The sequence below is a fragment of the Pyrus communis genome, chromosome 6, assembly GCF_963583255.1.
Source record: "Pyrus communis chromosome 6, drPyrComm1.1, whole genome shotgun sequence".
Classification (NCBI taxonomy): domain Eukaryota; kingdom Viridiplantae; phylum Streptophyta; class Magnoliopsida; order Rosales; family Rosaceae; genus Pyrus; species Pyrus communis.
In genome coordinates this window covers 1,150,203-1,169,569 of record NC_084808.1, presented here as the reverse complement: position 1 = coordinate 1,169,569, position 19,367 = coordinate 1,150,203, and positions in this window count along the sequence as shown.

Below are 19,367 nucleotides of genomic sequence, written 5' to 3'. Positions count from 1 at the left end.
AGTTCGTGGGAGCACAATCGTACCATTTTCAGGTAAGAAATCCGTCGTTTTCACGTCGTTTCGACAATGGCAGATTTGTGTACTATTCATGCAAACATTAATCTAGCACGTTTTTGGAATTTTGAAGCTCGTAGATGTCTTAGTGAGGTTCCCAGGAGTCCCGGAGTAACTCGTTGGACGAAATTGGACGTCGGAATAACCTGGTTCGAAGTTGGCCGGTTTTGGTTTGTGTGGACAGGTATGATCTAGTGGTTTTTAGCCCTTAAAACTTGTATGGATGTGTTCTACTAGTCTAGGGCTTCATTTTGGTTCAAGAATCGTGAAAAATGGTTGAGAATCGAGCGAGAAAACACGAGTTGCAGGTTTCCCAGTTTTCCGGCGCCGGCGACGGCACCGGAGGTTCGCCGGGGAAGGAGACGGAATATTCCGTCAAACTTGACGGAATATTCCTGACGCCGTTGACGGAATCCGTTAGAAATAACGGAATATTCCTCACGGCGTCAGTTGACGCCGTCAGCGTGCCAGGCACGTGCCTGCGCGTGGCCGGCGCGTGGAGGTGCGTGCGGCGGAGAAATTTTTTTCTAAAAATATGGTTGTGATCCTGAGGTTGTGTAGAGCACGTTGGTATATTCATTTGTCCAATTTGAGCAATGTATGAGAAGTTATTACGAGAAGTTGGTTATGTGCTTTTAAATTAACGTTTTTATAGTTATTTCGCGTATAGGTGATACGTACCCCGAGGACGAGCGTGGTCACTCGAGGCAGGGGGGCTATGATGCGAGATTTATACGCACACAAATTAAACCCTATTTGTGACAATTGTAGTAATGATGTAAGTAGGGATCGTTCTAACAGGGGATTAACTAGGGGTGCTAATCTATTTTGAATTGACTTGAAAACACAAAAACTAAATGTAAAGACTCTTAACAAGACTATTATGACTCAGAATAGCTTTGAAATACTCAAACTGCCTAAAACAATCAAATTGACTCAAACAGAAACTAGAACTTGATTTAGACGAATTTGAAAGTGTTTATGACTCCAAATGCTTAAAGACACAAATATAAAACAAATACGAATGATTAAGACTCAACGAAATATGGGGGAAATGTGTTTGGACGATATTAAATTAAATGGACAGAATATAATTAAGGGCAAAATGTAAATATGAATGTGATGAAAATATGGATGATGGAATAGCCAAGGGGTTCTTCTCCACACATGTTACACTTGCATACAAGATTGATTTTCAGTTGGTCTTTCGATAAGTTATGAAACTCAACACCCCGGGTTAATTAGGTCCGCTTAAATTAACCGTCAAGTTCTCCTTAAGTTAATGAATTGGATGGGTTAGCGCAACGCAATTCACCATATTCTCCAAAAGTCCTTTACGTGAAAAGCACAATAAAGATACAATCAAAGATCATTAAGCATTATGAAAACTATAAGTGTTGACGAGGCATTCATTACTATGATGAGCATGAAACTAGTGCCAAGAATTCATTTAACGCGATTGTTTATAAGCAACCTCCACTACTTGTGAATATAAGTTCATAACGATTAGGTGAAACTCACTTATATTCTAGCGTCATATTCATGCATGAAAATTAAGCGCGCATTCTCAATAAACATACATAAATAAGTTATCAATCAAACGGTTAAACAAATTGAATCCACAACTTATGAAATTCCAACGAAAGTTAATCAATTCATATTGCAAACATAAACATAGTTTCGAATCACCCCCTAGCTAAAGGGGGTTTAGTTCCTCATAACTTTGAAATCAAAGAAACACCTAAACATTCCAACAACTCAAACTTGAATTGTATGAACGTTTAGGCACTCTTCTCTTCCATTCCTCATACGTACAAAACAAAGAGAATTGAATTTAAACATTGAAATCAAAGAAACACCCAAACATTCCAACAACTCAAACTTGAATTGTATGAACGTTTAGGCACTCTTCTCTTCCTCTTCGTTGTGGCACAAGGTCTAAGGAGATGTTTAGGGCTTTAGGTGTATGTGGAATGGAGTGGGGAGTGGTTGGAGATGGAAGCAATGGAGGAGAAAAACTGCAGAAAATGGAAGAAGATGCACGGCATAGAATGGGCAGTTTTGTGTTGTGAATGGAATGAATTGTATGAATGCATTGCATGGTTTTATAGGGAGAGAATGGAGGGGAGAGCATGTTAATGGCAGCTAGGATGAATGATTAAAGGGGTTGCTAGGTTGGAAATGATAAAAGAGTGAGGGGATGCATGTGAAAAACAGCTAGGAAAACTTGGTGGAATGCTGGAATTGCATGGGAGTACACGGCAAGGATTTGTGTTAGGTGATGGGTGCATGTGTTGACTGATTTGTTTGTTGGTTAAAGCTTGTGAGTGAATGATTAAAGATGCATGTGGATGAATTAATGATGGAAAAACAGCTAGGAAAAGAGGGAATGCATGTGGAAGTGTGGCTGCAAAGAGAAGGAGAAAAGCTGGAAAATGGAATGGGATGTGGTGCAATGATGGAATGGGAAGCTGGAATTTATGTGTGATGCACGGCAATGAAGTTCTTTTGGGTGCATGTGGCTGAATTACATCATGGGCAAGCATGTGAGTGAATGATTAAAGATGCATGTGGATTAAAGAGGGAATATGTGGTGCAATGATGAAGTGGGAAGTGGAAGAATGTGGCTGAAATGGTTGAGGAAGGCACGGCAATGGATTGTTGTTTGTGTGAAGTGCGTGTGAAAGTTGGTTTTGCATGGCTTTGATGGATTGTTTGATTGGGCTAGAGGTTTTACATGGCTCAAAGGATTGTTTGATTGAGCTAGGCCCTTTGTTTTATGTCCAAAGTGCATACAAGGCCTTCAAATTCGTCCAACACTTTGGCTCCAAGCATATGCTATCCATTCCAAGCCCAATTTTGCTCCAAAATGCTCCAAAATGCATCTTTTTGCTTCCTTAGCCATATGAACCTAAAAACACACGAAAATGGCTTAAACTACTAAAACAACTAGGAATTAACAATATAAATGCACGAAAACAAGCTAAGTAAGTCGCCTAAATATGCTCCTATCAGGCTACGACCCTTCCACTTACCAGTGAGTGGGCTTTTGGTTTTGCGTATATACCTATATACATTTATATTCCCAGAAATTGATTAAAAAGGGTTATTTATGTTATGCCATGCACCATATTATCATTCTTTATGCATCATCACATGCATTAGTAGTTGCATATATATATATATATACATATGCATATTGGGTGCTGTGGACGCACAGGTAAGTGCCAGGTAAGTGGTATTCATATTTACATTCAGTAGTGATTTGAGATGCTTAGAGAGCTCATAACCTGCACCCCCGGTGTTAGTGCTCCCGCCCAGAGTAGGGCACAGTCCTTCACGTGATGTTCACCTCCCGCACCACACGCTCAGCTTGGATCCAAGTTAGGTGCACAGTCCTGTCGTACATACCACATTAGGTGGTTCCGACTCGTAGGTGACCCGCGATTATTCGCACAGCCTTCACGTGATCGTAGCACTAGAGCGTATATATATGTTACACCCAGGCCTGTCGTACAGACCACTTTAGGTGGTTCCGACTCGTGGGTAGGTTCAGTTATTGAGTTTGAGATTTGAGCTCTATATGCAGCCGTACAGGTCACGTTAGGTGACTCCGGCTGCCAGATTACATGATATTGTTATGATTTATACGTGAGCACTTGCATTTTATTATGAAATTCCGACATGGCATATTCTTGAGCATGATTGGCATATCTTTGAGCATGACTGGCATATCTATACATACGTATATATGTTATTTTCTGGGAAGTATACAGGTTTTACGGCGAGGGGTTAGAATGTATTTTACTAAATGGTTTTCAAAGAGCTTTGTTTTTGCCCACTCACGCTTTTGTTTTGCGCCCCTCCAGGTTCTAGTTGCTTAGCAGTTTCGGTGGTTTCCCAGAGGGTTCTCCCGGGTTTTCTGACAGACACTCACCAGCGTAGGGTCACCTTCGGGTGTACTATTGTCGCATCTTTTCATTTGGACTGTTGTAGACTTGCTCTGAACTTGTGTCTTACTTACGCTAGCACTTGTTTAGTACTTTGTATGCTAGTTTTTAATTATTCGTACTTTTATATTACTATCTTATTAGCTTCCGCACGTGCACATGGTTACGTCATCTCCGTGTGACGGCCAGAACGCCCTGATCTCGATCGGGGTGTGTCATACCATATGTGTTTTAAGTGTGATAATCCATCCCTAATTTTACGATTTTATTAATTTTAAAAGAGTGATTTGATGAAAATACCCCTAGAGGCGAGGGTATTGACTTTCGTTGACCAATAGATAATGAGACGTACGAAATATTCTTTTAGCGTATCCTTGAAGTACTTGACGATGTGAATGTGCAAGCGCAAGCGGAATCGAATTTGGAGCTATGATTAAGATTTTATAGAATTCAAAACGCAAGGGCAATTTTGGTAATTTTTCAAGTAGAGATATTTTCCATTTCGGACCATTCCCGTGCAGACACGTGGCAAGATGTCCCCATTTTTCTGGGGGGTCCTTTCCTATCCCGTGATCTCTTTCTCTCACTCTCTCTATTTTCTTCTTCTTCTTCTTTCACTCTCACTCACCTTTACTCATTCTCCTCCTCCTTTTGCCGAGACACACACACACACACACACACATCTTTACACCTACAACCACAACAAGGCTACACCCCCCACCATCATCCCTTGTAATCCTTGTGAACCATTGGACCTAGAAATAGGAGAAAACCACCTTGAAAACCACCTCCCTGCTCTACACTGTGCATCACTTTTCTCCGGTGAATTCTAGCCATTTCCGGCCAAGGAGCTCTGAAAACACAAAGGAAGGTCATTGTTCATTTCTGGAAATTTTGAATCCGTGGTCGTTTGGCCACTTTCCAGCCATTTTTCCAACCAACTCCAATCTCTATTGGGGTTCCTAAGGGCGAAATGCATCGCAAAGACTCTCGATGCTACGAGGCGCGTTCAATTTGACAACATGAAATGTTAGTGGGTCTTTTCCTTGAGATATACATACATACATATATATATATATATATATATGTTAGTTTCCATATATACAATTATTAATAAATTCTCTATGTGATTGCCATGATTAAACTTATGTTTATAAGAAATGCATTATTGTGGGAAATGATGAAATAATCCTACGGGATGCACATGTAAGCTTACTATATAGGGATGCCTTAATTATATTTATGGTCAGGAATAGTATGATGTTGACTAGAATTGTTGAATGGTTGTGGCATGATTATAATTATATTATTTGCTCATCATTTGCTGCATCGGTGTTGGTACTTGCCCGAGCCAATGCCAGTCTTTCACGTGTATGTGCACATCGCACCGTACGCTCACTTTGGATCCATTGTAGGTGCCAATCTTGTCGTACAAGTTGCAATAGGAAACTCTGACTCGTATGTGTTGCGTATAGCGCCAGTCTTCACGTGATTGTAGTACCAGAGCGTATATTATTGTTACACCCAGTGCTGTTTATGCCAGAATACCTCTGCATGAACTCATGTGTCAACATGTATCGATGAGCATCTGATATGATATGTTTGCTTATGCGAGATTATTGATATTGGTTGTTATATGTTCATTTACTCAATATTATGATGTATGGCAATCTGGTGATTTGCAGGCTACGGTAACTATTTTCTTACTACACGTAGTATGTATATTTTGGAAACTATACTTGTTTTACGGCGAGGGTTTATAACGTTTCCAAAAGATTTTTATTAAAACTTTATTTTCAAGCCCACTCACCCTTGTTTTTCGCCCTTCCAAGTTTTAATAGTCGAGCTTTCGTATCAATGAGGATTCTTGGCAAATCTCAATATAGGTGGCTACCTATGATGGTATAATTTTTATCCTACCTTACTGTACTTTACTTATGCTATGTCATCACTTGTGAAATGAGTTCATTCCCGCTCACCAGTGCACTCTTATATTTAGACACTTTTAGGTTTAAATTTATTCACATTTTCCAAATCTCTACACTTTATTTCTTCGTCACCTTCCAAGTGTCGGCCAGAATAGCTCGATTCGGAATCCTAGTGGACATTTCGGGTCGAGGTGTGTCAGTTTGGTATCAGAGCGTATATTATTATTACACCCAATCCTGTTCATGTCAGAATACCTCTGCATGAACTCGTGTGTCAGCATGTGTTGATGAGCACCCGATATGATATGTTTTCTTATGCAAGATTATGTGATATTGGTTGTTATATGTTCATTTACGCAATATTGTGACGTATGGCAATCAGGTGATTTTGCAGGCTACGGTAGGTATTTTCTTACTATACGTAGTATGTATATTTTGGAAACTATAGTTGTTTTACGGTAAGGGGTTATAATGTTTTCAAAAGGTTTTTATTAAAACTTTATTTTTAGGCCCACTCACCATTATTTCTTGCCCCTCCAAGTTTTAGTAGCCGAGCTTTCATATTGACGAGGATTCTTGGCAAATCTCAGTATAGGTGACCACCTATGATGGTATAATTTTTATCCTACCTTACTGTACTTTATTTATGTTTTGTCATCACCTGTGAAATGAGTTTATTCTCTCTCACCAGTGCACTCTTATATTTAGTCACTTTTAGGTTTAAAACTTGACTCTTTTATCCTTCTCTCTTTTTCTCTATGAATGCAACATGGCTTTATCGACCTAAAGCCAATCCGACTACACGAAAGTAATAAACTTTGATTCCTCCCCGTCCTCCTCGACCTCCTTGCATGAAATTTTTCAGTGCATTTCATCAAATGAATTATCATTCATGAAACAGACAATGTATTATAAAATTAACATATAAGATGAGCTGATTCAGTAGAAATATTGCAGGGAGATAATTTGTATGCATATATGTGAAGCTAACGAATCAACAGCAACCATGCTCACAAGGTGTTTGTGAAAATGCCAAAACCACAAGTTAGAGAAGAACATCAATTGCGAATCTGATATCGAACTACATAAACTGCAATCCAAATAATACCAGTATCTACAAGTTTCCAAACAAAAAAATGTTGGGGAAAATTACACAGAAATCTCTAAAAGTTAAGACTGGAGATGATCAAGGAGGAATTTATTGTAAAGTTGTTGGTAAGTGTCTTTGATTTTCCTCCTTTGGCTTGCATTTATGTGTCCTAATCACAATCTCCTTGTCCGCTCTCACTCCTATATCAATTTACATAAAAAACATAATTAAATGATTTAAAATGAACATGAATCAATAGCAGCAGAAAATTCATTAAATGAATTTCGAAATTGAATTTCATTTATATGATTCAATAGTAAAAATTTCACAATCGATAAACATTCAAATGAAAATTAGCGTAATTCATTTCATTCATCTGAGATATCACTGCAAACCGTATAACTTTGAATTGCAAGCCATCATAAGACGAGAGCTGGTCTAGTAAAGTATAGGAGCTTGTCATGAAAGGGACGATGGGATGTGAAAGCACAGAGTTTTATGATCTGTAATTCAAAACCAGGAAACGGACACTACGTTGCAGCGTCTAAATTCAAATGTAAAAAACAGGAAAGAAAATGGGCACTATTACAGTGTCTAAATCTAAGTGTAAAAATTAGGAGTCATGTGAGGAGTGAAGTGTATGAGGCATGGAAGTGATGGAAAAAAGAAAAACTAGGAAATGGACACTTCAACGTAGTGTCTGAATCCAAAAGTAAAAAACAAAACCAGAAAACGAACATTGCACTTCAGTGTTTGAATTCAAACGTAAAAAGGGCTCACATAAGGTGTGTAAGTAATGAAAAAGCAAAAACAAGAAATGGACACTGTAACGCAGTGTCTAAATCCAAAAAATAAAAAACAGATCAGGAAGCGGACACTGCGTTAAAGTGCCTGAATCCAAATATAAAAACGAGCATGTAGTAGGCGTGTGAATAATGAAAAAAATGAAATCAGGAAATGAACACTGCAATGCAGCGTAAAAAACGAAATCAGGAAATGAATACTGCAATGCAGCGTCTGAATCCAAATGTAAAAAACAGAATAAAAAAAACAAACAATGCACGTGTTGTGGTGGAGGTTGTGGTGGCTCTTGTTGACTCCTCGTTCTCCTCAAAGTGCGTTCAAAATCACCGTCAAAGTCGGAGATGTTCTCTATAATAGGCCGAGAGCTACGAGTCATACACAGTACCTAAAAAAACAAGGAAACAAACAAACTAAGAATCTGAAATAAGAATGCACGAAAAACAAAATATAAAAATAAAGACAAAGGATTAGCAAAGTTGCTAGTCCCCGGCAACGGCGCCAAAATTTGGTGCGAGAATTACTTGACACTCAAATTAAACCCTCGTTTGACAATTGTAGTAGAATGGATAAGTGAGGGATCGTTCTAGACCGGGGATTAGGAGGGCTTGCTAAAACCTTCTAAATTGACTTAAAAACATAAAAACACAATATAAAACACTATTTAATGCTCGAAGAAAGCAAAACTAAAAATAAGAAAGATTAAGACTAAGACTTCAACAAAATAGGGGGGAATTGGATTTGGACGAATTTAAACTAAAATGAATACTTGGAAACAAAACAAATTGTAAATATGGATTTGACGGAAATGAATGGATGGGAAGCTAGCTAAGGGTTCTTTCTCTACACATGATATTTATGCATATGAATCAATTTCCAGTTATTCCTTCATTGAATTATGAACGACAATGCCCCAAATTAACCGTGACATCACTAGTTAACCCTCAGATTTTCCTTATATTATTGGATTGGATGGCATCATTCGACAACCCAAAACATTCTCAAAAGTTCCCTACATGTCATCATAATAGAGATACAATCGAAGATCATTAAGAATAATGAAAACCATAAGCATTGACAAAGCATTTGCAACTATGACATCATGTTACTCATGCTAAGAATTAAACTTAACGCGATCGTGACAAGCGACCTTTACTACTTTCAAGTATAAGTTAGTAACGATTATGTGAAACCTCCTTAAACTTTAGCCACATATTCATGCATGCTAATTAAGTGTCGACCCTCAATCAACAAACACAAATAAGTTAATCATCAAATAGTTAAGCCAATTGCATTCACGAATCAAGAGTTCATAACCGGAATTCATCAATTCATATCACATAAATAATCATGGTATTGAAATCACCCCTAGCCAAAAAGGGTTTAGTTCCTCATATCTTTGAAATCAAAGAAACACCTAAACATTCCAACAACTCAAACTTGAATTGTATGAACGTTTAGGCACTCTTCTCTTCCATTCCTCATATTACAAAACAAAGAGAATTGAATTTAAACATTGAAATCAAAGAAACGCGTAAACATTCCAACAACTCAAACGTGAATTGTATGAACGTTTAGGCCCTCTTCTCTTCGTCTTCGTTGTAGCACAAGGACTAAGGGATGTTGTTGGTGTGTTGAATGGATTGGGGGATTATGGAAATGGAAGAAATGGAGGAGAAAGGGAAGGGAATGGTGCAGAAAATGGAGAGACTCACGGCTAGGGAGAAGATGGAAGTGTTTGTGGTGTGTTGTGTATGAAAATGAGATCCTCCCTAAATGAATGAATGCAAGGGTATTTATAGGAGGAGTGGAGGTGTAAATGGCTGTTTGTTTAATGTGTTTGTGTGGAGGAATGATGAGAAAACAGCTAGGACACATGTGAAAATCTGGAAAGCAAATGGAGTGCACGGCATTGATGTTGGAATTGCATGTGTGTGCTGAAAATAGTGTGTGTATGCATGTGTTTGGGAAGCTTTCTTGCTCATTTTCTGGATGCAATGATGAAGATATTAATAATTAATGCATGTAGGTGGCTGAAATGATGAAGAATGAGTGGTGGAAATGAAAGGGAAAGCTAGAAAAGCATGTGAAGATGCTGGAATTTCAAAGGGAACTCACGGCATTGAAGGTTTTGGTGCATGTGTTGGCTGTTTTGTGTTGTGAATTATGATGAATGCATGTGAGTTAAAGAGGGAGAATGTGGTGAAATGATGAAGTAGGAAGGTGGAAATGCATGTGAGATGTTTGGAAAGGAAATGGGAACCCACGGCATTGAAGTTGTTTTGTTGATGTGTGAATGCATGTGACTTGTTTGTGGAATAAAGAATGAATGGTGGAAATGTGAGTGAATGATGTGCATGTGTGAGAATGCATGTGGAATTAAGAGGAGTATGGAAGTGAAATAAATGAATGATATGTTAAGTGATAAGTGAATGATATGTGGTGAGTGATAAGTGAATGGTTTGATAAGTGATAAATGAACTAGTTTAAAGGGCTAGGGTTTAAGTACATAGAATGGGCCTAAAATAGGTTGGTTTGTATGGCATAATGTGTTTGATTGGGCTAGAGGTTTTCCATGGCTCAAAGGATTTGTTTGATTTGGGCTAGGCCCTTTGTTTGATGTCCCCAAAGAGCATACAAGGCTTCAATTTCGTCCATCCTCTTTGCTCCATGATTAAGCTATCCAATTCATGCACAAAAATGCTCCAAATAGCCTCAAAATGCACTTTCTTGCTCCCTAAGCCCTTAGAACCTGAAAACACACAAAAGAAGCATAAAGGACTAAAATAACTAGAGAAACATAACGTAAATGCACGAGAACAAGCCATTTAAGTCGCATGAATATGCTCCTATCAAACTCCCCCACACTTATCTTTTGCTAGTCCTCGAGCAAAACAGAATAAAAACATATAAACAAAACGACACTAAACACGTAAAACACAACCTACACCTTCCAACAATCGTTTCAGGGATTTCCAATGCACATGACAAGTTAAAAATCATTATTCCCACAGAATTTAGCCATCTTTACCCTTAAGTACATTCTTAATCATAGTTACCACATACTAGTTCGCAATTAAGCATTTAAAACCATGTTTTGAATGTAGTAACATGCCTTAGAGAATTTGCTCAATTCCTTTCAAGATATGCACTCAATTTTTACTCAGATTTTCTAACTACACACCCTAATCTAGTCATATGTGAGAAGATTGATGTAAACATGAAAACGACACTCACATATATGTATCACAAAGAACGCAATTTCTGGAGTTAATAATCAAGTTTAGATATGATCTCATGAATGGAATGCTACTACTTAGACGCGAGAACCAGTGACACCATATGCTCATACCAAGTTCAAACTCCACAAATTGAAACACATAACACTCAAGATTGAAGTCACGGGTTGTAATGGGGCTTGGGGCATGTGGATAACAACGAAGGGATATGGAAAACAAAGGTTCTTAAAGAAATAGTGAGCAAGGCAATTGAATCAACTTAGAATTCACTTTTGAATGAAAACTCAACTTTGGAACAAAAAGGGAGACAATTTAGGGCCAGAATTGGTGTTTTGAGCCCTTTCTTCAATCACTCAATATTTTTTTTTTTTTTTTTTTTTTTTTTTTTTTTTGAAACTCAAAACATACTTAAGAACAAGCATTCCTTCCCCCACACTTATTTTCTTGCATAATGTAACTCAAAAGGAATTTATTTAAGTCATGCTCACTATCTTTTAAGAACAAGGGTAAGGACGGTCATATTCTAGGTTAGGTGAAGATAAAGTGGGTTAACAAAGAACATGGGTTAACATGGCTCAACGGGGGTAAAACTTACAACATATACGAAATATGGGAAGCGAGGCTATTTGGCTATGGTGGCAACTACACAACTTCATCTTGATATATGTTATGCAAATCAATAACATGCTTTGAATGAAATGGGCATGAGTTCTAGCATTTGGAACTATATGATGAAACGCCTTCTAAGTAGTAACCAAGCAAAGAATAATGAGATCATGCAACGATTTTAGAAAACAAGAAATCACAGATTATACTCTCCAAAGAACGTTATAGGCTCAAGTCTCTCAGGGTTGTAGCCTTTGTTTGAGTTCCTTCCTTCAGGCATGTTACAAAAACTAAATTTTCTTTTATGATTGCATGTGAAGTCATATATTATAACCATAACCAAGCATATACCAAGAGTAAATCAAACTTTTCTCTATGTTTATAACTCTTTTTAACAGTCATGCAATTACAAACCAAATCCTCATCATAACGTTGGAAGGTTCCCTAAGACACAAAAACAACTCAAAACACTCTTTTTAGGCTTTTAAAAAAAAAATGTTTTTCAAATTTTTATGTGATTTTCGGAGTTTATAAAACAAAACACGCTAAAACAGTTTAAAAACACCTTAAAAACATTTAAAACAGCAAGGAACAACACTTGAAGTTATGGGTGATAAAATTCAACGAATTTGCATCAACATACTTAGTTACCCCCCCACACTTAAATCAAACATTGTCCTCAATGTTTTAAGCATAGATTCACACAAAGCATAAGTAAATACACAAAAAGAACTTAAACATACTAAACATGGCAGAATGTAATTAACAAAGAGAAGAGTTTAGAGACGCAAATCTGGTTATAGAGTGTAAATTCCATCTTCTCCTTGGTAATTGCATTGAGGCTTTTGATCTTTGTGATTCCACAGGCTTACTCTTGAACTGGTTTCTGCCCATCGTTGATTTTCCTTTGTGCTACTTCTTGAACTGGGCAGCAGGATGGTTCTTTTGGTCTCCCCCGAAGGTCTGAGCTTATCCCTTTTATCTATTTCTTTGTTCAATCTTTCCAATTCGTATTGAAAAGGGTTGGAGGATAACTCAGCCTATGTTTGTCTCTACATGCTTCAATGTATCATTTTCACTTGCCTTACTCGCTCCCCTTTGCAGAAGTGGTCCCTTCTCCGGAAGTGTATCAACCGTTGAAGATGACTACTCGAGAGCAACGCTAGGTAAGCAATCAGGAATAGATTCCAGGCAGTTGGCTCCAGAACGGAAGACTGACTCCAAGTGCCGGCTGATTGCTTGTTTTACTTTGCCATGCGAGTAAGAACAAGGACAAAGAAAAAGACAGGGAAAGAGCATGATATGAGATACTTTTGCTTTTGACCTTGATGATATGAGATACCTTTGCTTTTGAAGAAGCGGTGAATGAATCAGCACATGTATTTGTTGTGCTGTTTCCTCCTGGGTCATCTGTACTCCAGACATCTGGTATCATCTTTGGGGAAGAAGAAAGAATTTAGTATTTCGAAAGGCTTTGCTGGGAGTGCACCCTCAGAGGTGAGGGAGAGTTGGGCATTTTCTTCAGGTTTGCCCTGCCATAAAAGACGAAGGTCGACATATATAGAGATAATAGCAAGTGGTGGTACCTTTGTCGACAAACGTTTTGATCCCGCAACTCTGGCTTTTTGAAATAGTGGCGCCTCTTCGATTTCTGAATACGCCTCTTCAATTTCTGAGCAGGCGCCCCTTCGATTTCTGAGCGACACGTGGTAGTGCAGATGCGGCTCCTTTTGACAAAGCTGCATGCGTCTTCTGAAAAGCCGAGAAAGCATCGCCGAACTTTGCGCTTGTCGGCTAAAGATGTGTAGTTGTGATGATGGCCTCCACGTGTTGTCTGAAAAGAAGAAATCTTTTCACAAAGTTGAACGCGCCTTCTGAAAAGCCGAGAAAGCGTCGCCTAAATTACGCCGGAAATTCTGGCTTTTTGAATTGGTGGACGCGTCGCCTTGGCTTTTTTATTGAGCTATCGATCACCACAACAAACACACTCTGAAGATTTCCCATTCTTGAAAATCGACTTCGGCCCTTTGAAATTTAACTCCATCCCTTCTCTTTGAACACTTTTGAAAAATGGCAAACTCATCGAACCTTAGCTTGGAATTGAGCCTTAGCAGTGATACGGGCGCGCCGCGTCAAGGTAACGTATGGCGCCCTTCTTTCTTTTCTTCTAACGGTCCTCTCACAGGTGAAGACTCCGTGATGCAGGACGCCACAACAGCTACAATAGTAGCTAGGAACCTCCTCACTCCGAAAGATAGTAGGCTGCTGTCAGGACGGTCCGATGAGTTGGCCGTTCAAGAGTCCCTCGCACTTAGTGTTCAGTGTGCGAGTTCTGTGTCCAACATGGGCCAACGCCTGCTAGCCCGCTCCCGTCAGGTGGAATCATTGATGGCAGAGGTGGAAAGTCTCAAGCAGGATATCCAGCAGCTGAAGTATGAGAATAGAAGTTTGCACGTGCTTGCAAACAACTATTCGACGGGCATGAAGAGGAAGCTTGATGAGTTGCAAGAGTCTGAAGGTCGGATTCACAGTGACCGTCAAAGGTTTTCGTCTTTCCTCCAGAGGCACCTTTTTCCTGGCTCATCCAGCGCTTGGCCAAGTATTGAGGCCTGGAGTGCTCTATCTTCGATGCCTCCCGCTCCGATGCCTTCTGCTCCTATGCCTTCCGTTCCTACGCCTTCCGCTCCGATGCCTTCTGTTCCTACGCCTTCCGCTTCAAGAGTAAAGCCACGTAGTGGGGCCTCAAGCAAACAACCTTTGTGAAGCACCATCTTTCTTTGTTTAGCAGTGCCTATCAATAAATCAAACATTTTCTCAATGTTACAATCATAGACTCACACAATTAATAAACAAACAAACAATAACAACTAAACAACCTAACAAGGCAGAAACGAAATAGCAACAAAGAGAAGAGTTTTTTTAGGAATCTGGATTTGGAGTGCTTTCTAAGTCTTCCTTTGTTGAATGCATGGGTTGCCTCCCAAGTAGCGCTAAGACACAAACAAACACCAAAATGACTCAAATGACTCTAAAAACACATATTTTTGGGTTTTTCAAAAGAATTTTTTTTTTTGTCAAATTTTCGGAGTTTTATACCAAGACACTATAAAACACACTAAAACACTCTAAAAATGCTTAAAATAGCAAGAAACAACATTCTAAGTGATAGGTGAATAAATCCCACGAAATTCATGCAAATACAAATTGTTTACCCCCCCACACTTAAAATCAAACTTTGTCCTCAATGTTTTAAGCAGAAAGTCACAACAGAGCAAGCAAATAAACAAATACGAGAAAGAAAGCAAAGTAAAGGCAGTAAAGAAAAAGAAAGGAATAAAAATAAGTCTCTTAAAGGGGTTTCCAAGTTCTTCTCTATTCGGATGCATGGGTTGCCTCCCACGAAGCGCTTTCTTTTACGTCTTGCAGCCGGACGGTTACTCTCTTCAATCTTCATTTGAGCCCACGGAATGGAAAGGAATGTCTTCCACCACTTGCCCCACACTTTGCTCGTAATATGGCTTCAACCGATGCCCGTTCACCTTGAATTCTACGCCATTCCTTAAGCTTTTTATGTGGACTGCACCATAAGGTAAAACGTTAGTAACAACAAACGGGCCAATCCATTTAGAACGCAACTTACCAGGAAACAAACGTAGGCGAGAGTTGAAAAGTAACACTTTCTGCCCAACTGTGAAGGTCTTGGTTTGAATCATTTTATCATGGAATGCTTTGGTCTTGGCTTTGTACATCCGGGCATTCTCATAGGCTTCATTCCGAATCTCCTCAAGTTCATTCAATTGGAGCTTCCTATGAACTCCCGCTGCATCTATGTCCATGTTGAAAGTCTTCACGGCCCAATGTGCCTTGTGCTCTAACTCTACGGGCAAATGACATGGCTTACCATAGACGAGCCGAAAAGGTGACATCCCAATGGGTGTTTTGTATGCCGTACGATATGCCCACAGTGCATCATCTAAACGTAAGCTCCAATCCCTCCTTGTTGGTCCAACGGTCTTCTCCAAAATTTGTTTGATTTCTCGGTTAGACACCTCGGCTTGGCCATTTGTTTGAGGATGGTAAGGTGTGGAGACCTTATGGTTGACATGGTACTTTCTTAGCAACGCCTCAATGGTCCGATTGCAAAAGTGAGACCCTCCATCACTTATGATTACTCTCGGCATTCCAAACCTAGCAAAAATGTTAGTTTTCACGAAATCTGCAACCACCTTAGAATCGTTAGTACGGGTGGCTTTTGCTTCCACCCATTTAGAAACATAATCAACGGCTAGCAAGATATAAGTGAAACCATAAGATGGAGGGAAAGGGCCCATGAAATCAATGCCCCAAACATCAAAAATTTCAACATTAAAGACAGGGGTTTGCGGCATTTGGTCCTTGGTACCTATGTTACCCATTCGTTGGCAACGATCACAAGACATACAAAAGGTTCTAGCATCCCTAAATATAGTCGGCCAATAAAAACCACACTCTAGAACCTTGAGGGCAGTGCGTTGTGTGCCAAAATGACCACCACATGCATATGTGTGACAAAAGCTTAGAATTGAGTGAAATTCAGAATCATGCACACATCTACGTACAATTTGATCTGAGCAATACTTCCACAAATAAGGGTCATCCCAAACATAGAAACGTGCATCATTTTTAAGCTTATCACGTTGGTGCTTGTTTAGTTCATTTGGAAATTGTTTAGCCACCAAGTAATTCACTAAATCTGCATACCATGGTTCACTTACCTCAATGGATAGCAGCTGCTCATCGGGAAAAGTTTCAGGGATAGGTACGGCATGTTCATGCTCCTCGTGGATCATTCGGCTTAAATGGTCAGCCACTACATTCTCGCTTCCTTTCTTATCCCGGATTTCAATATCAAATTCTTGAAGAAGAAGAATCCAACGGATAAGCCTCGGCTTTGCTTCCTTTTTCGTGATCAAGTACCTCAAAGCTGCATGATCAGAATAAACGATTACTTTAGTACCAATTAAATATGATCGGAATTTATCTAAAGCAAAAACCACAGCTAGAAGTTCTTTTTCCGTCATGGAGTAGTTCAATTGGGCATCATTTAGAGTCCGAGAGGCATAGTATATGACATGCGGCCGCTTGTCTCTTCTTTGTCCTAGGACAGCTCCTAATGCATAGTCGGATGCATCGCACATGAGCTCGAACGGAAGGCTCCAATCTGGAGGTACAATAATGGGGGCCGAGACTAGCTTCTCCTTGAGTTGGTTAAATGCCGAATTACACTCTTCATCAAACTTGAATGGCACATCTTTTTGAAGCAATCGGCAAAGAGGGTTAGACATCTTGGAGAAGTCCTTGATAAAACGCCTATAGAACCCTGCATGGCCAATAAACGAACGTACCTCTCTAACCGAAGTAGGAGAGGGTAAGTGACGTACAAGGTCTATTTTCGATTTATCTACTTCAATTCCTTTTTCTGAAACAATATGTCCTAAAACTATACCTTGTTTCACCATAAAGTGACATTTCTCCCAATTAAAGACAAGGTTAGTTTCAACACATCGTTTCAAAATTAAGGTCAGATTATCCAAGCAATTATCAAATGAACTCCCAAATACACTGAAATCATCCATGAAAACCTCAATGATCTTTTCAACAAAATCGGAAAATATACTTACCATACACCTTTGGAAAGTGGCCGGCGCGTTGCATAAGCCAAATGGCATGCGACGATAAGCAAATGTTCCAAAGGGACATGTGAATGTGGTCTTCTCTTGATCATCTGGGGCTATCACAATTTGGTTATATCCAGAGTATCCATCAAGAAAACAGTAAAAGGCATGACCGGCTAACCTTTCGAGCATCTGGTCGATGAATGGCAAAGGAAAGTGATCTTTCCTAGTCATGGCATTTAGCTTCCGGTAATCGATACATACTCGCCATCCAGTCTGAATGCGTGTAGGCACGAGCTCATTCTCATCATTCTTGATAACAGTTACTCCGGATTTCTTGGGAACGACTTGAACCGGAGAGACCCAACGGCTATCGGAGATAGGGTAGATCACTCCGCAATCCAAAAGCTTGATTATTTCCTTCTTCACTACTTCCATCATCGGAGGGTTGAGACGACGTTGAGCCTCTCGGGATGGCTTAGTCCCCTCCTCAAGAAGTATACGGTGCATGCATGTGGTAGGGTTTATTCCTTTAATGTCGGCCAAAGTCCACCCTATGGCCGTTTTGTGTTCTCGCAGCACCCTCACAAGTTTCTCCTCCTCAATTGCCGTGAGACTTGATGAAATGATGACGGGCAATGTTTCGCCTTCTCCCAAAAACACATACTTCAAATGGTCCGGCAACGGCTTAAGTTCAAGCGATGGTGCCTGAACAACAGAAGGTAGCATCTTAGTGGAAACTGAATTTGAAAGTGAGAGTGGAACCTTACCATATTGTTGTGGCAATGACTCAAGGGCTGCCACAACCTCAATTATTTCTTCACTAGAACCCATGGCAAAGAATTCCTCCTCCTTGCCGTGGCCTTGCATTGGCCCAAATCCTTCATTTTTGCACTCTATGGCCTTAGTGATGGTTGTTTCCAGGGCGTCCTCGTTCAATTCTTCAAGGTATACCTGCGCCAAAGAATCGATAACATCAATGGAAAAACAAGAATGGTCATCAACGGGATATCTCATAGTTTCAGAAATATTAAAATCAATCACTTCCCCATCGAATTCCATTGTCAAGGTGCCTTTGTATACATCAATCTTCGTTCGGGCCGTCTTCATGAATGGCCTACCAAGGAGAATCGGCAAAGATGTAGAATGGGCTGAATCCTCCATGTCTAGGACGTAGAAATCAGCCGGAAAAATTAAATGGTTCACCTGCACAAGCACATCTTCCAAAACTCCTTTTGGATACGCGTTAGAACGATCGGCCAATTGTATAATTACACCATCTTGTTTTAATTCACCCAAATTCATAGATGCATAAATAGAATAAGGCATGACATTTATGGATGCACCTAAATCGAGCATGGCATGTTCAAAACGATTATGTCCAATCACACAAGGAATCGTGAAACTACCGGGGTCTTTGCACTTGGTAGGCAGTTTACGTTGCAAAACAGCGGACACATTCTCGCTTACCTTCACTACCTCTTTGTTTGCCCTTCTTCTCCTTGTATTGCATAGGTCCTTGAGGAATTTAGCATACTTTGGAACCTGTTTGATTGCATCGAGAAGCGGTATGTTCACTTGCACCTTCCGGAACGTTTCAAGAATGTCCTTCTCGCTTTCTTCCTTTTTTTCTTGCATGAACCTGCGAGGAAAAGGTACATTGGGCAGATTAGGACGTGAAGTACATGAATTTGAACTTAAATTACCTGATTTGGCCGAGTTAGGGTGATCTGCCTCAGGTTGTGTCGTCTCTTCATCTACTTTCTGGGCAGATTTGGGATTGTTTGGCTCGGTCCCAACTTCTTTTCCACCCCTTAGGGTGATGGCCTTGGCGGATTCGAATCCTCCCTTTGGATTGGCTGTGGTTGAGCTAGGAAGCTTTCCTTGCTCTCTAATCTGTCCAAGGAACTCAGAAATCTGCCCTATTTGTTTCTTCATATCCGTCATCTCCTTCTCGTTATTTGCTATCCGGTTGTTTTGATTTTGCAACCCCTGCGAAATAGAGGTTAGTAATTGCATAGCTTGATCACTTTCCAAGGACGTAC